We start from the raw sequence: 17,594 nt of genomic DNA, 5'->3' as shown, positions 1-17,594 counted from the left end.
CCAGCCATCTCATCCTCTGTCGTCCCCTTCTCCTCCTGCCCCCAATCCCTCCCAGCATCAGAGTCTTTTCCAATGAGTCAACTCTTCGCATGAGGTGGCCAAAGTCCTGGAGTTTCAGCTTTAGCATCATTCCTTCCAAAGAAATCCCAGGACTGATCTCCTTCAGAATGGACTGGTTGGATCTCCTTGCAGTCCAAGGGACTCTCAAGAGTCTTCTCCAACACCACAGTTCAAAAGCATCAATTCTTTGGCGCTCAGCCTTCTTCACAGTCCAACTCTCACATCCATGCATGACCACAGGAGAAACCATAGCCTTGACTAGATGGACCTTTGTTGGCAAAGTAATGGCTCTGCTTTTGAATATGCTATCTAGGTTGGTCATAAGTTTCCTTCCAAGGAGTAAGCGTCTTTTAATTTCATGGCTGCAGTCACCATCTGCAGTGATTTTGGAGCCCAGAAAAATAAAGTCTGACACTGTTTCCCCATCTAGTTCCCATGAAGTGATGGGACCAGATGCCATGATCTTCGTTTTTTGAATGTTGAGCTTTAAGCCAACTTTTTCACTCTCCACTTTCACTTTCATCAAGAGGCTTTTTAGTTTCGCTTCACTTTCTGCCATAAGGGTGGTGTCATCTGCATATCTGAGGTTATTGATATTTCTCCCGGCAATCTTGATTCCAGCTTGTGTTTCTTCCAGCCCAGCATTTCTCATGATGTACTCTGCATATAAGTTAAATAAGCAGGGTGACAATATACAGCCTTGATGTACTCCTTTTCCTATTTGGAACCAGTCTGTTGTTCCATGTCCAGTTCTAACTGTTGCTTCCTGACCTGCATACAGGTTTCTCAAGAGGCAGGTCAGGTGGTCTGGTATTCCCATCTCTTTCAGAATTTTCCACAGTTTATTGTGATCCACACAGTCAAAGTCTTTGGCATAGTCAATAAAGCAGAAAGAGATGTTTTTCTGGAACTCTCTTGCTTTTTCCATGATCCAGCAGATGTTGGCAATTTGATCTCTGGTTCCTCTGGCTTTTCTAAAACCAGCTTGAACATCTGGAAGTTTACAGTTCACATATTGCTGAAGCCTGGCTTGGAGAATTTTGAACATTGTTTTACTAGTGTGTGCATGATTGCAATTGTGCGGTAGCTTGAGCATTCTTTGGCATTGCCTTTCTTTGGGATCAGAATGAAAACTGACTTTTTCCAGTCCTGTGGCCACTGCTGAGTTTTCCAAATTTTCTACTAGTTAATTATTACTGCACAAGCATGATATTGAAATTAGAGGGGTAAGATGAAAAGAAGAAAGAAAAAACACTTTAAAATAAAAAGTTAATGCTAGTTAATGAATGCAACTTGATTTTACCAGTACTTTAATTACCTTTCTTCCCTAGTTCCCATTAAAAAACTTTTTTTTTAATTGAAGGATAATTGCTTTACAATATTGTGTTGGTTTCTGCGAATCAACCATAGGATACATATGTCCCATTTTTTTTAATGTTTTTGCTCTGTTTTCTATGACATTTCCTCAACTATATTTTCCAAACCTCCACTGATCTTTTAAATTTTGACTATCTTGTTTTTAATTTCCAATCCTCTGTTCCTTCAAGTATCCCTCCCTTGTTTATTGAGGTAATATCAGTTACTTAGGATGGCAATGATAATTTTCTTCTGTTACTTTCTTTTGCTTCATGGCCTTCCTTTCTTCTTGCTTGTTTGTTTTGGTCTTATCTGTCACATTAGGAGCTTTCTGCAAATGGTTGGTGACCCTGGGCTGTCCATTCATCTTTAAATGAAGCAGTAACAAGCTGGTTTGATGGCGCCCATGGCCAGAGCCTGTCTTTGGCGTCTTCACTGTAGTATGATCCTGGGAGTATGCAGTCACTTATTAGACTTTTCCCTCAGTTGATTAGTTTCTCCAGAATAAAATTCTCCCATCTCTTGTCTGGGGTGAGGTAGTATAATCCTTGCTCCTAGATTCTTACATCCTCAATGGGAGTAAAGAAAAGAAAGATTTTATAGATCAGTATGTAGCATCACTGACTCGATGGATGTGAGTTTGAGTGAACTCCAGGAGATGGTGATGGACAGGGAGGCCTGGCATGCTGTGATTCATGGGGTTGCAAAGAGTCAGACACTACTGAGCAACTGAACTGAACCAAATTGATGTAGACTCTAAATTCTTTCCTTGTTTCATGCCTTATTTTTGCCTTCTAGTATTCAAGAAGCAGGGCAAAGACTAATAGAGTTTTGCCAAGAAAATGCACTGGTCATAACAAAGACCCTCTTCCAACAACACAAGAGAAGACTCTATACATGGACATCACCAGATGGTCAACACCGAAATCAGATTGATTATATTCTTTGCAGCCAAAGATGGAGAAGCTCTATACAGTCAGCAAAAACAAGACCAGGAGCTGACTGTGGCTCAGATCATGAACTCCTTATTGCCAAATTCAGACTGAAATTGAAGAAAGGAGGGAAAACCACTAGACCATTCAGGTATGACCTAAATCAAATCCCTTATGATTATACAGTGGAAGTTAGAAATATATTTAAGGGCCTAGATCTGATATATAGAGTGCCTGATGAACTCTGGAGTTTTGCCAAGAAAATGCACTGGTCATAACAAACACCCTCTTCCAACAACACAAGAGAAGACTCTATACATGGACATCACCAGATGCCCATGTATAGACATAAAGTCCATAAAGTCTTTCCTTTAGCATGTCTCCCATTGAGCATGTAAGAATCTAGGAGCAAGGATTATACTACCTCACCCCAGACAAGAGATGGGAGAATTTTATTCTGGAGAAACTAATCAACTGAGGGAAAAGTCTAATAAGTGACTGCATACTCCCAGGATCATACTACAGTGAAGACGCCAAAGACAGGCTCTGGCCATGGGCGCCATCAAACCAGCTTGTTACTGCTTCATTTAAAGATGAATGGAGAGCCCAGGGTCACCAACCATTTGCAGAAAGCTCCTAATGTGGCAGATAAGACCAAAACAAGCAAGCAAGGAGAGAGGAAGGCCATGAAGCAAAAGAAAGTAACAGAAGAAAATTATCATTGCCATCCTAAGTAACTGATATTACCTCAATAAACAAGGGAGGGATACTTGAAGGAACAGAGGATTGGAAATTAAAATGACCAGTGCATTTTCTTGGCAAAATTCTATTAGTCTATGGAATGAGGTTCGTGACATTGTACAGGAGACAGGGATCAAGACCATTCCCATAGAAAAGAAATGCAAAAAAGCAAAATGGCTGTCTGGGGAGGTCTTACAAATAGCTGTGAAAAGAAGAGAAGCGAAAAGCAAAGGAGAAAAGGAAAGATATAAACATCTGAATGCAGAGTTCCAAAGAATAGCAAAAAGAGATAAGAAAGCCTTCTTCAGCGATCAATGCAAAGAAATAGAGGAAAACAACAGAATGGGAAAGACTAGGGATCTCTTCAAGAAAATCAGAGATACCAAAGGAACATTTCATGCAAAGATGAGCTTGATAAAGGACAGAAATGATATGGACCTAACAGAAGCAGAAGATATTAAGAAGAGGTGGCAAAAATACACAGAAGAACTGTACAAAAAAGATCTTCACGACCCAGATAATCACGATGGTGTGATCACTGACCTAGAGCCAGACATCCTGGAATGTGAAGTCAAGTGGGCCTTAGAAAGCATCACTATGAACAAAGCTAGTGGAGGTGATGGAATTCCAGTTGAGCTATTCCAAATCCTGAAAGATGATGCTGTGAAAGTGCTGTACTCAATATGCCAGCAAATGTGGAAAACTCAGCAGTGGCCACAGGACTGGAAAAGTCAGTTTTCATTCCAATCACAAAGAAAGGCAATGCCAAAGAATGCTCAAAGTACCGCACAATTGCACTCATCTCACACGCTAGTAAAGTAATGCTCAAAGTTCTCCAAGCCAGGCTTCAGCAATACGTGAACCGTGAACTTCCTGATGTTCAAGCTGGTTTTAGAAAAGCCAGAGGAACCAGAGATCAAATTGCCAACATCCGCTGGATCATAGAAAAAGCAAGAGAGTTCCAGAAAAGCATCTATTTCTGCTTTATTGACTATGCCAAAGCCTTTGACTGTGTGGATCACAATAAACTGTGGAAAATTCTGAAAGAGATGGGAATACCAGACCATCTGACCTGCCTCTTGAGAAATCTGTATGCAGGTCAGGAAGCAACAGTTAGAACTGGACATGGAACAACAGACTGGTTCCAAATAGGAAAAGGAGTACATCAAAGCTGTATGTTGTCACCCTGCTTATTTAACTTATATGCAGAGTACATCATGAGAAACGCTGGGCTGGAAGAAACACAAGCTGGAATCAAGATTGCCGGGAGAAATATCAATAACCTCAGATATGCAGATGACACCACCCTTATGGCAGAAAATGAAGAGGAACTAAAAAGCCTCTTGATGAAAGTGAAAGTGGAGAGTGAAAAAGTTGGCTTAAAGCTCAACATTCAAAAAACGAAGATCATGGCATCCGGTCCTACCACTTCATGGGAACTATATGGGGAAACAGTGGAAACAGTGACAGACTTTATTTTTTGGGGGCTCCAAAATCACTGCAGATGGTGACTGCAGCCATGAAATTAAAAGACGCTTACTCCTTGGAAGGAAACTTATGACCAACCTAGATAGCATATTCAAAAGCAGAGACATTACTTTGCCAACAAAGGTTCGTCTAGTCAAGGCTATGGTTTTTCCTGTGGTCATGTATGGATGTGAGAGTTGGACTGTGAAGAAGGCTGAGCGCCAAAGAATTGATGCTTTTGAGCTGTGGTGTTGGAGAAGACTCTTGAGAGTCCCTTGGACTGCAAGGAGATCCAACCAGTCCATTCTGAAGGAGATCAGCCCTGGGATTTCTTTGGAAGGAATGATGCTAAAGCTGAAACTCCAGGACTTTGGCCACCTCATGCGAAGAGTTGACTCATTGGAAAAGACTCTGATGCTGGGAGGGATTGGGGACAGGAGGAGAAGGGGATGACAGAGGATGAGATGGCTGGATGGCATCACTGACTCGATGGACGTGAGTCTGAGTGAACTCCAGGAGTTGGTGATGGACAGGGAGGCCTGGCGTGCTGAGATTCATGGGGTCACAAAGAGTCGGACACGACTGAGTGACTTATCTGATCTGATCTGATTCAAGATGTCCCCAGATCTGGAGTCTTTCAGGTTCAATTGTTCAGAGCACTGATTCTCAAGCTCTTTGGTTTCAGATACTCTCTACATGACTTTAAACGTTACTGAAATTTCCAAAGAGATTCTGTTTTATGTTGGTTATATCAACTGATATTTACTGTGTTGCAATTTTTTGAAACAACAATAGAAACCTGTTGTGTGTAAATATAAACATTTATTAAAAATATCTAAAATTTCCAAAGCAAGCAATAGTGAGAAGAATAGCATTTTAAAATATTTTTGCAAATCATATTTATTGATTGATTGAAGTACAGTTGACTTATAATAATGTATGTTTTAAATGTACAATATAGTGATTTAATACTTTAATAGACTATGTTCCATTTAAAATTATTACAGAATAATGACTACGTTTTCCTGTACTGAATACTATATCCTTGTTGCTTGTTTATTTCATATATAGTTGTTTGTGTCTCATAATTTCCTGTCCTTATGTTGTCCCTTCCTTCTACCCTATCCCCATTGGTAACCACTAGTTTGTTCTCTCAGAGAAGGCAATGGCGCTGCACTCCAGTACTTTTGCCTAGAAAATCCCATGGACGGAGGAGCCTGGTAGGCTGCAGTCCATGGGGTCGCTAGAGTCGGACACGACTGAGCGACTTCACTTTCACTTTTCACTTTAATGCATTGGATAAAGAAATGGCAACCCACTCCAGTGTTCTTGCCTGAAGAATCCCAGGGACGGGGAAGCCTGGTGGTCTGCCATCTATGAGGTCGCACAGAGTTGGACACGACTGAAGCGACTTAGCAGTAGCAGCAGCAGTTTGTTCTCTGTGAGTATATTCCTATTTTATTATTTTCATTCTTTTCATTTCATCCTATTTGCTTTATTTTTTAGATTGCTCATATAAGAGAAAACATGGAATATTTGTCTTTGATTTGTTAATATTTTGCCAAGTATAATATCCTCTTGGTCTATCCATGTTTGCAAATGTTTATTCTTGTACTGTTTATTGTCATTACAGTAAATTTTATACTTTTTGTCTTTTAATTTTCATACTTGGTGATTTAAGTGGTTGATCCACAGCCTTTATTATATATTTGCCTTTACTAGTGGGATTTTTCCTTTCCTATAAGTTCCTGGAGTTCACGCAAACTCATGTCCATCGAGTCGGTGATGCCATCCAGCCATCTCATCCTCTGTTGTCCCCTTCCCCTCCTGCCCCCAATCCCTCGCATCATCAGAGTCTTTTCCAGTGAGTCAGCTCTTCACATGAGGTGGCCAAAGTACTGGAGCTTCAGCTTTAGCATCAGTCCTTCCAATGAACACCCAGGACTGATCTCCTTTAAAATGGACTGGTTGGATTTCCTTGCAGTCCAAGGGACTCTCAAGAGTCTTCTCCAACACCACAGTTCAAAAGCATCAATTCTTCGGTGCTTAGCTTTCTTCACAGTCCAACTCTAACATCCATTCATGACCACTGGACAAACCATAGCCTTGACCAGATGGACCTTTGTTGGCAAACTAATGTCTCTGCTTTTGAATATGCTATCTAGGTTGGTCATAACTTTCCTTCCAAGGAGTAAGCGTCTTTTAATTTCATGGCTGCAGTCACCATCTGCAGTGATTTTGGAGCCCCCACAAATAAAGTCTGACACTGTTTCCACTGTTTCCCCATTTATTTTCCATGAAGTGATGGGACCAGATGCCATGATCTTAGTTTTCTGGTGATGGACAGGCAGGCCTGGCATGCTGCAATTTATGGGGTCGCAAAGAGTCGGACACGACTGAGTGACTGAAATGAACTGAACTGAACTGATAAGTTCTTACTTCTTGTTACAGCCTTTTCTTTTCCACTTAGAGAAGATGTTTTCACATTTCTTTTAGGGTTAATTTAGTTTTGAGGAACTCTTTTAGATTTTGCTCACCTGAGCAATTCTTTCAGTTCAGTTTAGTCGCTCAGTCGTGTCCAACCCCATGAACTGCAACACGCCAGGCCTCCGTGTCTGTCACCAACTCCCGGAGTCCACCCAAACCCATGTCCATTGAGTCAGTGATGCCTTCCAACCATCTCATCCTCTGTCAATTCTTTATTTCTCTTTTAATTCCAAATGATAATCTTGCTGGGTAGAGTGTCTTAGGTTTCAGGCTTTTCCCTTTCAGCCACTGTAAATATTTCATGCCACTGCCTTCTGGCCTGCAAAATTTTTCTAGAAAAATCAGTCGATAGCTTTATGGGGGTTCCCTTGTATATGACTCTTTCTGTAAAATCTTGCTGCTTTTAGAAATCTTTTTATCTTTAAGTTTGCCATTTTAATTATAATATATTTTGATGTGGGTCTTTTTGAGTTCTTCTTGTTTGAGACCCCCTGTGCTTCTTGTACCTAGATATCTGTTTCCTTCTTCAGGTTTTTAGGCATAATTTATCAAATACATTTTCAACCCTTTTTCTGTGTCTTCTCCTCTGGGACCCCTATACTGTGAATGCTGGTGCGCTTGGTGTTGTTCCAGAGGTCCCTTAAACTGTTCTCATTTCTTTTCATTCTGTTCTCTGTTCCCTCAGTCTGACTGACCTCCAAGCTTTTTCAGGTCCTTGAGCTTTCTCTGCAACACTGAGCCACCCTAGAGTCCAGTAAAAGGAGAATCTCTGATGGTCTCCCATGCCGCACCAGGCTGTGAGAGCTCAGTGGGGCTGTCTGAAGTTCCCTCTGTCTGGTCATTATTTCTGCTCCACCCCTGCAGCTGTAGGTAATTTCTAGGACTTAGTTTAGGAAGCAAGGTTCAGATTTTATCTGCTCTCACACCCCTCAAATTATGGTGGTTTCTTTCAGCTGAGAGAGGGCAGAGGTAGTATCAGGGGCGCTCACTGGTCTCTGTCTCTCCTGCCTCCTTTCTGACTGTTCAGGCGCCCGATGGAGCCTCCTCTGTGTGGAAAATTCTGCTGTAAATCGTCTTCTCTGCATTTCCTACCCTGACTTAGAAGATCAAAGAATTGTTTGACTCCTTTGTGCCCCTGAGTTGCCTCTGGCAGTCCCTCTTGTGTCCGTTCACTCCCGGAAAAACTGGGCACAAATTGTGACTTGTCTTTTTGTCAGGTATTTCCTGTGTTGGGTTGGGGGAGGCCTGTTGTCCTTATTTTTACAGAAATTTTATCTTTTGGAGATACCAGAGTGCCCTTTGAGCTTTTTCTTGCATTTTCTCCTCTGGCTGCCTGTAACTCATACATGACACCAGGAACAGCCACAAGGTGTCCTTGAGCAGGTGAGTCAGATTCTGAGGGTGGAAGAGCAGGAAACTAAGAGGAGCTGGATCCCAGATAACTTCAGGGTGCAAAGCCCCCAGCCCTGGACTACCTAACCGCAGACCAACAGCCCTATACCTGAATGCTCTTATGTGAGAGAATACACCCGTCGTGTTTGAGCTACTATAATATTTTTCTTTATATGTAGCTAAACCTACTTCTAATCAGCACTGCTACCCTAGGCATTTCAAACTTGCGTCTTTGAGTGTTGAGCACACACAAAGGTGGCAGGGGATCATCACTGTTCTCAAGGAGCTCATAAGCTGGCATGAAGGGCAGAAACCTGTACAACTCACTCTGGCATGAGGTAAAGTAGCAGAGGTGCAGACGAGATTGCAGAACGCTGTAGGGGTTCAGAGGAGAAAGAGGCATCAAGTTTATCATGGGGCACACATGGTGAGAGACTCAGCAAAAGACGGATCTTGAAGGAAAAGAATAGATTTTGTAAAAATGCTGGAGGCAGGAAGGGAAGGCTTTCGAAGTAGAGTGAATAGCATGAGCAAAGGGGACTACGTGGTATCTGTTGAAGGAATGCTGTGTTGTCTGGATTGGTGATGTTTCCGCCTGGAGAGGAGTAGGGAGAGGTGAAGCTGGAGAGTTAGGTTGAGGCTACTTCTAAGGGGCGTGGAATGTCCATGTGTTAGGGTCAATGTATTGAAAAATGGTAACAAGTTATCTCTTTTTAAATTCTATGTACTTGAGTTTCTCCATCATCAGCCAAAGCATACAGCTTCCTTTAGAGCACAGACATTAGAATTCTTTAAGTTGAAATGCAAATAAAAACCAAGTATTGATATTTAGCTTATGATATTCAAAATAGGGTTTAGCTGCAAGACAATAAGCTTGGGAACCAAGTTTTTTCTTAAAAGGATTGCTTTCTGAATTCCCTTATCAGGCTGAGAACAGAACCCAGGGCTTCAGAGGACAGACTTCTGCTACAGTGTTTAAAGATTCCCCTGTGTCTTTTGTTGTCTATGCCTGGAGGCTTGAATCAGGAATAAGGCAGAGCAGGGCTTCCCAGTCCAGTGAGTGAGAGCTTATCTTCTGTCTCTTAGTTTTCAGGAAAGCTTGGCATGACCTGAGGTAGCCATTCCCCTTGGCTAGTGGCTGTGGCACCTGGCTGGCAGTTTCTCACATGAACAGTTTTGTATGTGGCTTGAGCAATGGAATCAGGCACTCTGCCTATGCTTGGCTTAGGAGATGCTCTGCAGTTTGGACTCCACCAGCCAGCTGCTGGGCAGATATGTTGCTACTCATTGTGGCCACGAGGCTTCCAACGCTGCAAGGGATTGCATAGGGCTGTGGGGAAGCTCATCTTCCAGGTGCTTGGAGTGTGGAGTGTGACCTGAGGGCCTGTGGTCAAAGTTCAGAGGCAGAGAGGCCTGGCACAGACTCCCACTAGACCCATTATGGCTGTTTTCCCACAGATGATATATTTTTGCTCAGCTGCAGCAGATGCACTCTTTCATGGGGCCCAAGCTGTGGGTGGAGAGGCCGCTTTAACAGCGCGTGTGTCCTGTTCAACTTAACTTTATCGTTAATGAGTGTGCATACTTGCATTTGAGGTGCTTTTACATAATCACTTACGATTTCAATATGTCATTTGTCTATGAAAGAAAAGAAAGCTCATAGATTCTTTAAATGTCACTATTTCAACTATTATAAATTTTTGAAGTTTTATACAATCCCCAGATTTTGAATAGTTGCAAAATATTTGATGTAAAAAAAAAATGGTTCTAAATGTATCACATCTTTGTGGGAAAAAAACTTTCTTATCAGGGTCAACTTTCTGAATTTGAAGAGCTCATCATTAAAAACTAGGTCAGAAATTACTTGTATACTTATTTGAGGGATAAAAACTGATACAGAATTTATGCATAAAGAGTCACACCTAAGTTTCTTTTAAAAGATTGAAAAATATTTATGTGTTTTATACAAATTCAAATTTAACAACTTTCTTGTTTCCTGTCTATTTATCAAAATTATAATTACAATGTAATATAATTTTTTAAGCAGGCCACATATAGATGTCCCCAAGTCTCCTCCAGTGAGCAGAACAAAGATCGTGAACTTTTATGATTGTTATGAAAAAAGACTAGAGGCATTGGCAGAGAGAAAGAAAAGTCTGTGGTCCCTCTGTCCCTTCTCTAAGGCTTAGAAAGAAGGGAAGCCAATGAGGTCAGGCATCAAGGATTACAGAATTAGCCAGATAGGTATGAGGGAGCCTAAGATACTAGTTCTAGTAGTAAACGGTCTCAGTTTATGCTATGAGACGCTGCAGGATTTAAAAGCAGCCTTGCAGCTGGCCACTACGAACATGGAAAGTGCAGATGGTACCCAGCAGCAATGGTGGAAACGAACAGGCCTGTGGCAGCCCTTCTGGTTTCATGGACTTGGAGTCATGAGCAAAGGATACAGGAATCCCTTTCTGCCCCAGGGAGGGGATGTGGAGGTGCCATCTGTGATAAGACCTGATGGAGGCCTGGAGTAAGAACATTGAAGTTACCATCTGTGGGGCCATCTAGACTGGGGACAAGCGGCTGGGACAGTAGACGTAGAGACGGATGCTCTCACATCACCTCCAAGCAGCCAGACTTGACCAACTGTATCACGGAGGAAGGGCTTGCTGTCTGATACATGTAGAAGCCGATACCATGGCCCTGGCTTCTGAGAAGAGAAAGTTTTATCACAAGGTCCACCAACAAGGAGACAGGAGGGAGGGGCAAATCCATCTCCCTGATAATGGGTTTGGTCAAACTTTATGAATTAGGGAAGGATGGGTTGGTATGAGGAAGCACTGGCAGGTCAGATTTTGATTGGGAGGATTTTAAGCAAGACAATTTATGATAAAGTCTGAAAAAGGGCTCTACCTGTGGATCTTCCTGAAAATGGACCCCTTCCTCCTCCTGAAGAAAGATCTGGCTTTCAAGGTCTGGTTGTGTCCCAAGGCCTTTGATTCCCTGTTGGGGAGAAACTTGGGTGCCTGGATGTATCTCAGGTCAAAATATCCCCTTCTGCATGTGCTCCAGTTACATGACTCAGTTTAGACTCAGTGCCCCTGTAAGATGACTTTGACATCCTGTTATTGATATGATAGGGCCAGACCAGACCAGTGTGAACTGGTCTGTGATGGATACAGCTGCACCCATGGGGTCAGGCAATCCAGCCACTCAGCAGCAAGGGCCACTGGACTCAGAGGGTGCTGTTATGGTCTGACAGTCCCTCCTTGCCACTACCAGGAGGGCGGGTAAGTGACTTTTATCTATACAGTGGCCATCTCAGGGAAGTTGGAAGTAAGGGCGCAAAGGCTAAAAGACTGAAATTTTGATTATAAGGTCTATGCCATCCAAAAGAGATCAGGAAAACTAGCTGTTGCTATGAGGCTAGCTTTGCCTAGACTATTTAAATGTAATCATTTAAGCTGACTATTTAAGATCAAAGACAGTGAAATATTACTAATGGCACATCTAAACTATCCATGCTCCTGAGCTTGGTGGGAGTTTGATGAAGAATATCAGGTCAGTCTTAACAGAAAGAAAACACTAAGCTCTTCGGTCACATCGGATTGCAGTGTGAGTAAGTGAGTATCCACTCTCCCCAGCAGAGGACTTTCACCTCATTTGCGAGGGAGAGGTGACTTTAAGTGTTTGTTGGCCCTAATGTCTCTCTCTGAGCTTTAGACTGAAGCTATAGCTTCACCTTTTCCCCTTCCATTCGCCTGAACCTCCAGTCTCTTCCAAGACGGACACACGCTGCTGGAACAAGAGCGTCCTCACTCCTCCCAGCAAACCAAAGGAAAACCTCTTTTTAATTCAAATGATGCATTTTCCTGTTACGAATAGTCTGGCCTAATAAATATGCTCATTAGAGCTTTTATTTCAGTTCACACTATCTTTTCTTCCTAAATTCTAAAATATACTAAAATACATTAGGTGGCAGGAGAGTGATGAATCAATCCCCTTATGTAAAGTGGCTATAAGTAGAGATTGTTTGTAAAAAGTTGGCATTGAGACATCACCAAAAGCATCGTCTCAGGTCTGCAGAAAGGATTTTGGAAATGACATGTGATACATTAATTCTAACTTACTGCTTCCCACATACCACGGAATGGAATAATCACTTTTAAAAATGCTGAAAATATTGGATGATTATTTCTAATGTGAAACTTTTAACATCATAAAATATGCATTGTGAAATGCCTGTCATATATATATCTGTTGGGTTGGTAATCTCTAGGATAAAGGCAAATAAATATGAAAGCAGAAAAATGAAAGTTGTGAGGGAGCCATGCCTCTCCCTGAGGTTTCTGGTGTGTCTAGGCCTCTCCCACCAGTGACATGAGATTTTTGCTGAGGATTCTACCTCTTAACTCTCCTGCTTGCTCTGCTGTCCTCCTTGAGATGCATCTCACTGCGTGCCCTTTCTCTTGGAACACTCATATTTTATCACATACTGTATGGGAGTCAGGTACTAAATATCTATGTGATCTAGAAAATGTGATTGCTAAATTTTTTTTTCTTTTTAAAAAGTGAAAAGTCCAGTTAAGATGCTCAGATTTCAGTTATATACAGAAAATGTGACTACAGCTTCTTAACCATTCTCTCTTAAACTACACCGATTTAAATGTAATAAGGAATAGCTGCTCCATGAAATATGATTAAGAGTGATAGATGCTTAAATTTTAAATAAAAAAGGTCAGGTCCTTAATGTATCACAGAATCCTAGTTCATAAGGTCCTGTTTTATCAGCCCGCCCATCTCATTGGTCTCCTGGATTTTCCTTATTTTAAGGACACAACGATGCTGTTGGTTTAGGGCAGGGTCCTCTGCTGTGATAGCAGTAATGGAAGATTAGGGAGAAGTCTCACGTTGACGATGCAGTCTTTCCTTTATTCTGACAGTCTTGTCTTTGAATGGGAAAGGGTCAGTATGTTCACTATGGAAATTAATGATGAGCCTTTTTTCCTCTAGAAAAGAAAAGGAGAAACATTAAGGTTTCAGATGATAATTGCTCTTTGATTCTGGACATGAGTCTTTGGAGAAATTCCCTTTGGTAAACGCAGTTCACTGCCATGCAGTGGAAAAGGCCATCGGAAGCTTTCATAAAGAAGCTAATAGTATAGAGTAATAACTGTTTTGGCAGGGCATTGGGGGAATTCACCAGAGAGGTTCTGTAAAGTGGTTTAGAGATGAAAAGTGCAATATAAATGCTAAGTAGCCACATGTTTTTTCTGGGAAGAGGTGCAGCAAATGTAATCAGGGTTCTGCTCAAGCTGAGCTGCCTGATGGCCACCTCCACGCTCACAGTTCATGTTGAGAGAATCACCCGCAAAACTTCCAGCAGAGCATCTTTTCCGCTGCTACCACAATTTAAGCCTTTTCCACAAAACTTAGGGCAGTTTAAGTCTCTGAAAGCTTTTGCATGATTGTGAAGAAAAAGCCAGCACAAGATACATAGTAGGCACTCTGTTGATTTTGTTTTGTTTTAGTATTGCTTGCTGCTGCTGCTAAGTCGGTTCAGTCGTGTCCGATTCTGTGCGACCCCACTAGGCTCTTCTGTCCCTGGGATTCTCCAGGCAAGAATACTGGAGTGGGTTGCCATTTCCTTCTCCAATGCATGAAAGTGAAACGTGAAAGTGTAGTCGCTCAGTCGTGCCCGACTCCTAGCGACCCCATGGACTGCAGCCCACCACGCTCCTCCGTCCATGGGATTTTCCAGGCGAGAGTACTGGAGTGGGGAGCCACTGCCTTCTCCATGCGGGAGCCCTTTATTCGGTGCTTTTCAGTGTCTCCAGGATGTCAGCACTAGATGGCGCTCCGTCACTGCAGAAGACTGGCCCACCGGCAGTGCTGGCAGCGATGGGAATCGCTCGTTTTGTAATTAGCCAAGGAGGCAGATACGCAGAGGTCTATTTTAAGCCATTTTCTTCCCGTTTTCCTTGATAAGAAATCCTGACCTTTTTATTTTGGAGGAGAAGGGGTGACCAGGGACCTACTGTCTGATTTTACCTCTGCATAAAGCAAATGCAATTTGATTTAATTCTCACTTTGAGGGACAGAGTGCCAGGCTGCTGGCAGCTCTGTGTCACGGCGTGTGGTATTGGTAATGGGCTATATGGCATCCCTCCCGCCACTGACTCTCTCACGTGAGCAGTCGGAAGGTGACTGGAGGTCTGGAGAGACGGAGGTGTGTGATTGATTCTCACGATGAGAATATGTTTACTAGTCTTTCCTTCTCTGAAAGCTAATGACTTTAATTTTCATCAGAATGAAAGTATTGGTTTTCTTATACTTCTTGGAAATTCCCATAATGGACCGAAATGTTCCTTTGCCCTTTAAAAAACAGTTTACAATGATTCAGACTATTAGTATGATTTTTAAGGTAACTGAACAATTAAGCCTTAAGGTAATGTCTAACAGCAAATGCTTAGCAGAAGAGATTACTGGCTTTCACAATAAGCAGAATTATTTTTGTGGGCAGAGGGACTACTCCCCGCAGCTTCCCATTGTCTACAGGTGCTGTGAGGAGATGTGTTTTGATTCGTCCATTGTGTTATGATCAGTTTGGTGTTAAAAACATTCAGAAGGAGATAAATCCTTTAAAGAACTTAAGAGGACAAAGGAAATGAGTTCTTTACCAGAATAAAGGCCTCGGAATGATTGCCTCGTTATTTATACATTTATCCCTTATTGAGGTAATCACGGGGCTTCCCTGATGGCTCAGATGGTAAAGAATCCATCTGCAATGTGGGAGTCCTGGGTTCAATCTCTGGGTTGGGGAGATCCCCTGGTAAGGGCATGGCAACCTGCTCCAGTATTCTGGCCTGGAGAATCCCCAGGGACTGGTGGGCTACAGTCCACGGGGTTGCAAAGAGTCAGACACGACTGAGCGACTAAGCACAGAGGCAATAGGGCATCCCAGGTGGCTCTAGTGGTAAAGAACCCGCAAAAAGATTCCTTATAGCAGATACTCAGAAAGGAAATCGGGGAGGAGGAATTCTTGAAAGAAAAGCCAGAGAAGCTACTGAAGAGGCTAGAAGTAGCTTGATCTAAGAGAAGGGAAGAAGTTCAGGTGTATGTTAACACCACAGATCTTAACCTGTGTGCTGGGACACCCCAGGGAAGTGCAGCAAACTCGCAGAGATGCCCTGTGACTCGATGATTTTTGAGAGACACAGCATCACCTGTCAGAAACCAAGCAAACTACTTCAGAGTTTCAGTATTGGATCCCGCTCATATTCCTTTAAATGACGTATTTCTGCAAAGCTGGTTTTATTGAGGTTAAGGGGATAAAAAGCAAGCACTATTTTAACACCACCGAAGCAATGGACATGAACTCGGACAAACTTTGGGAGATGGTGAGGGACAGGAGTGCCTCGCGTGCTGCAGTCCATGGGGTTGCAGAGTCGGACATGACTGGGCGACTGAGGAACAAAAATTTAAAAATCAACATGTAATAGGGAGGGTGGCAGTGTCTGATGTGATTCTGACACCTGGGGAGTCCAAAAGGCTCAGAGATGTCTCGTTTGCAAGTGACTGTAGTTTACAAGTAAGTGAAACTATTTTTTTCCCCTTCAGTTTATGAGTATTATTTTTTCAAATGGCTACTAAAATTGTTAGGACGTAAATACTTACTTGGTGTTTTGGATCTAACTACTCATTGACAGGAACTATTAGGTATTTATTTTGGCATGGGGTTCCATGAAAAAAATTACTGACAACCTTGGGGTACCATGACCTTTGAGAAAGTTTGAGCACTTCTGGGCTAACTTTTAAGTGGCTGCTCTATCTTCCTTAAGGAGAGGCTGACATGCTCCCATCTCCAAGCCTTTGCATTCACTGTATCTCCATGTGGCATATGCTTCCCTCAGATACCTGATTGATTGAATCCATCACTTGCAGGAAGTCTGCTCGGATCTCACGTATTCACGGAGGCCTCCACGCATCATGCTCACCTCTCCAGTTCTCACCTACCCCTTCTTATTCTATTTTTCCACCATGCATTTCGCTTTGTAAGGCATTAAATTATTTAGTTGTTTGTTATTTTTATTATTGTCTACTCTCTCGCTAAGCTGTGTCATATGGGAAAAGTTCTTTATTTACTGACTTGTAAATTAAAAAAAATGTTTGGAAGAATGACTGGACACAGAGTTCTTTGTAAATATTTATTGAACTAGTGAAAAATTGTTGGTGGTATCTCAAGCCTGGTAAAGCCATGTTTCCCATATGTGTTTTTATACAAAAAGTTTAAAAAATTATCCAGATAAAAATCCCTTAAGAATGAACTCTTCCTTGCTCAGAGATATTTTGTGGTTCATGTACTGGAAGAAAAGTTAACTGAGTCACATTGTTGCTGCTACTTAAATGAATTCCTGTGTTTTTACTTTATAGAATGATAAAGTAAATGAATCCAAAAGTTCTATTTTTGCTTTCCATAGTTCTCCATTCTTTAAGATTAGCTTAATATATACCAAAGCTATACTTAGACAATTCCTTTCATTATCTCCAATAGATGTGATCTTTAGTTCTGTGAAATTAAGTATGTGTGATGGTTCACTTAAAACTTGAGGCCTCTCTGAAGTTAAGAAAACCTCATAGAGGTGTCAGGCCCGCTATAGTGAGGGTTGGAATCATTACAAAGAAATGAGGGAAGAAGGTCAGCTAAACTTGGTTGATTCAAGGTGGAAAGATTCCATGTTGACTCAGTGTATCCGTTTTCTACACTGCATGACACCTTACCACAAACTCAGCGGCTTAAAATAACACACGTGTATGACCTCACAGTTGCTGTGGGGTGAAGAGGCTGTGTATGGCTGGCTGGGCCCCCTGCCCAGGCACTCACAAGGCTGCAGTCAGAATGCCAGCTGGCTCACACTCTTAGGTGAAGGCCTGACTGGAAAGACTGGCTCCAGACCTGAACTCACTCCTGTGACTGAGTGGCTGGGGACCCCTGCTTCTCAGTGGCTCTTGGCTGGAAGCCTTCTTGGATACTAGAGGCTGCGCAGTTACCGGCCATGCGACTTTCTCCACGTCTGGTTTCTGATCGGCACTTTCTCCCCTCTTGGGCCAGGCTGCATGGCATGCAGGATCATAATTCCTTGACTAGGGATCCAGCCTATGCCCCTCGAG

Source organism: Bubalus bubalis, chromosome 11 (genome assembly GCF_019923935.1).
Source record: "Bubalus bubalis isolate 160015118507 breed Murrah chromosome 11, NDDB_SH_1, whole genome shotgun sequence".
Classification (NCBI taxonomy): domain Eukaryota; kingdom Metazoa; phylum Chordata; class Mammalia; order Artiodactyla; family Bovidae; genus Bubalus; species Bubalus bubalis.
This window is presented reverse-complemented; position numbering follows the sequence as displayed.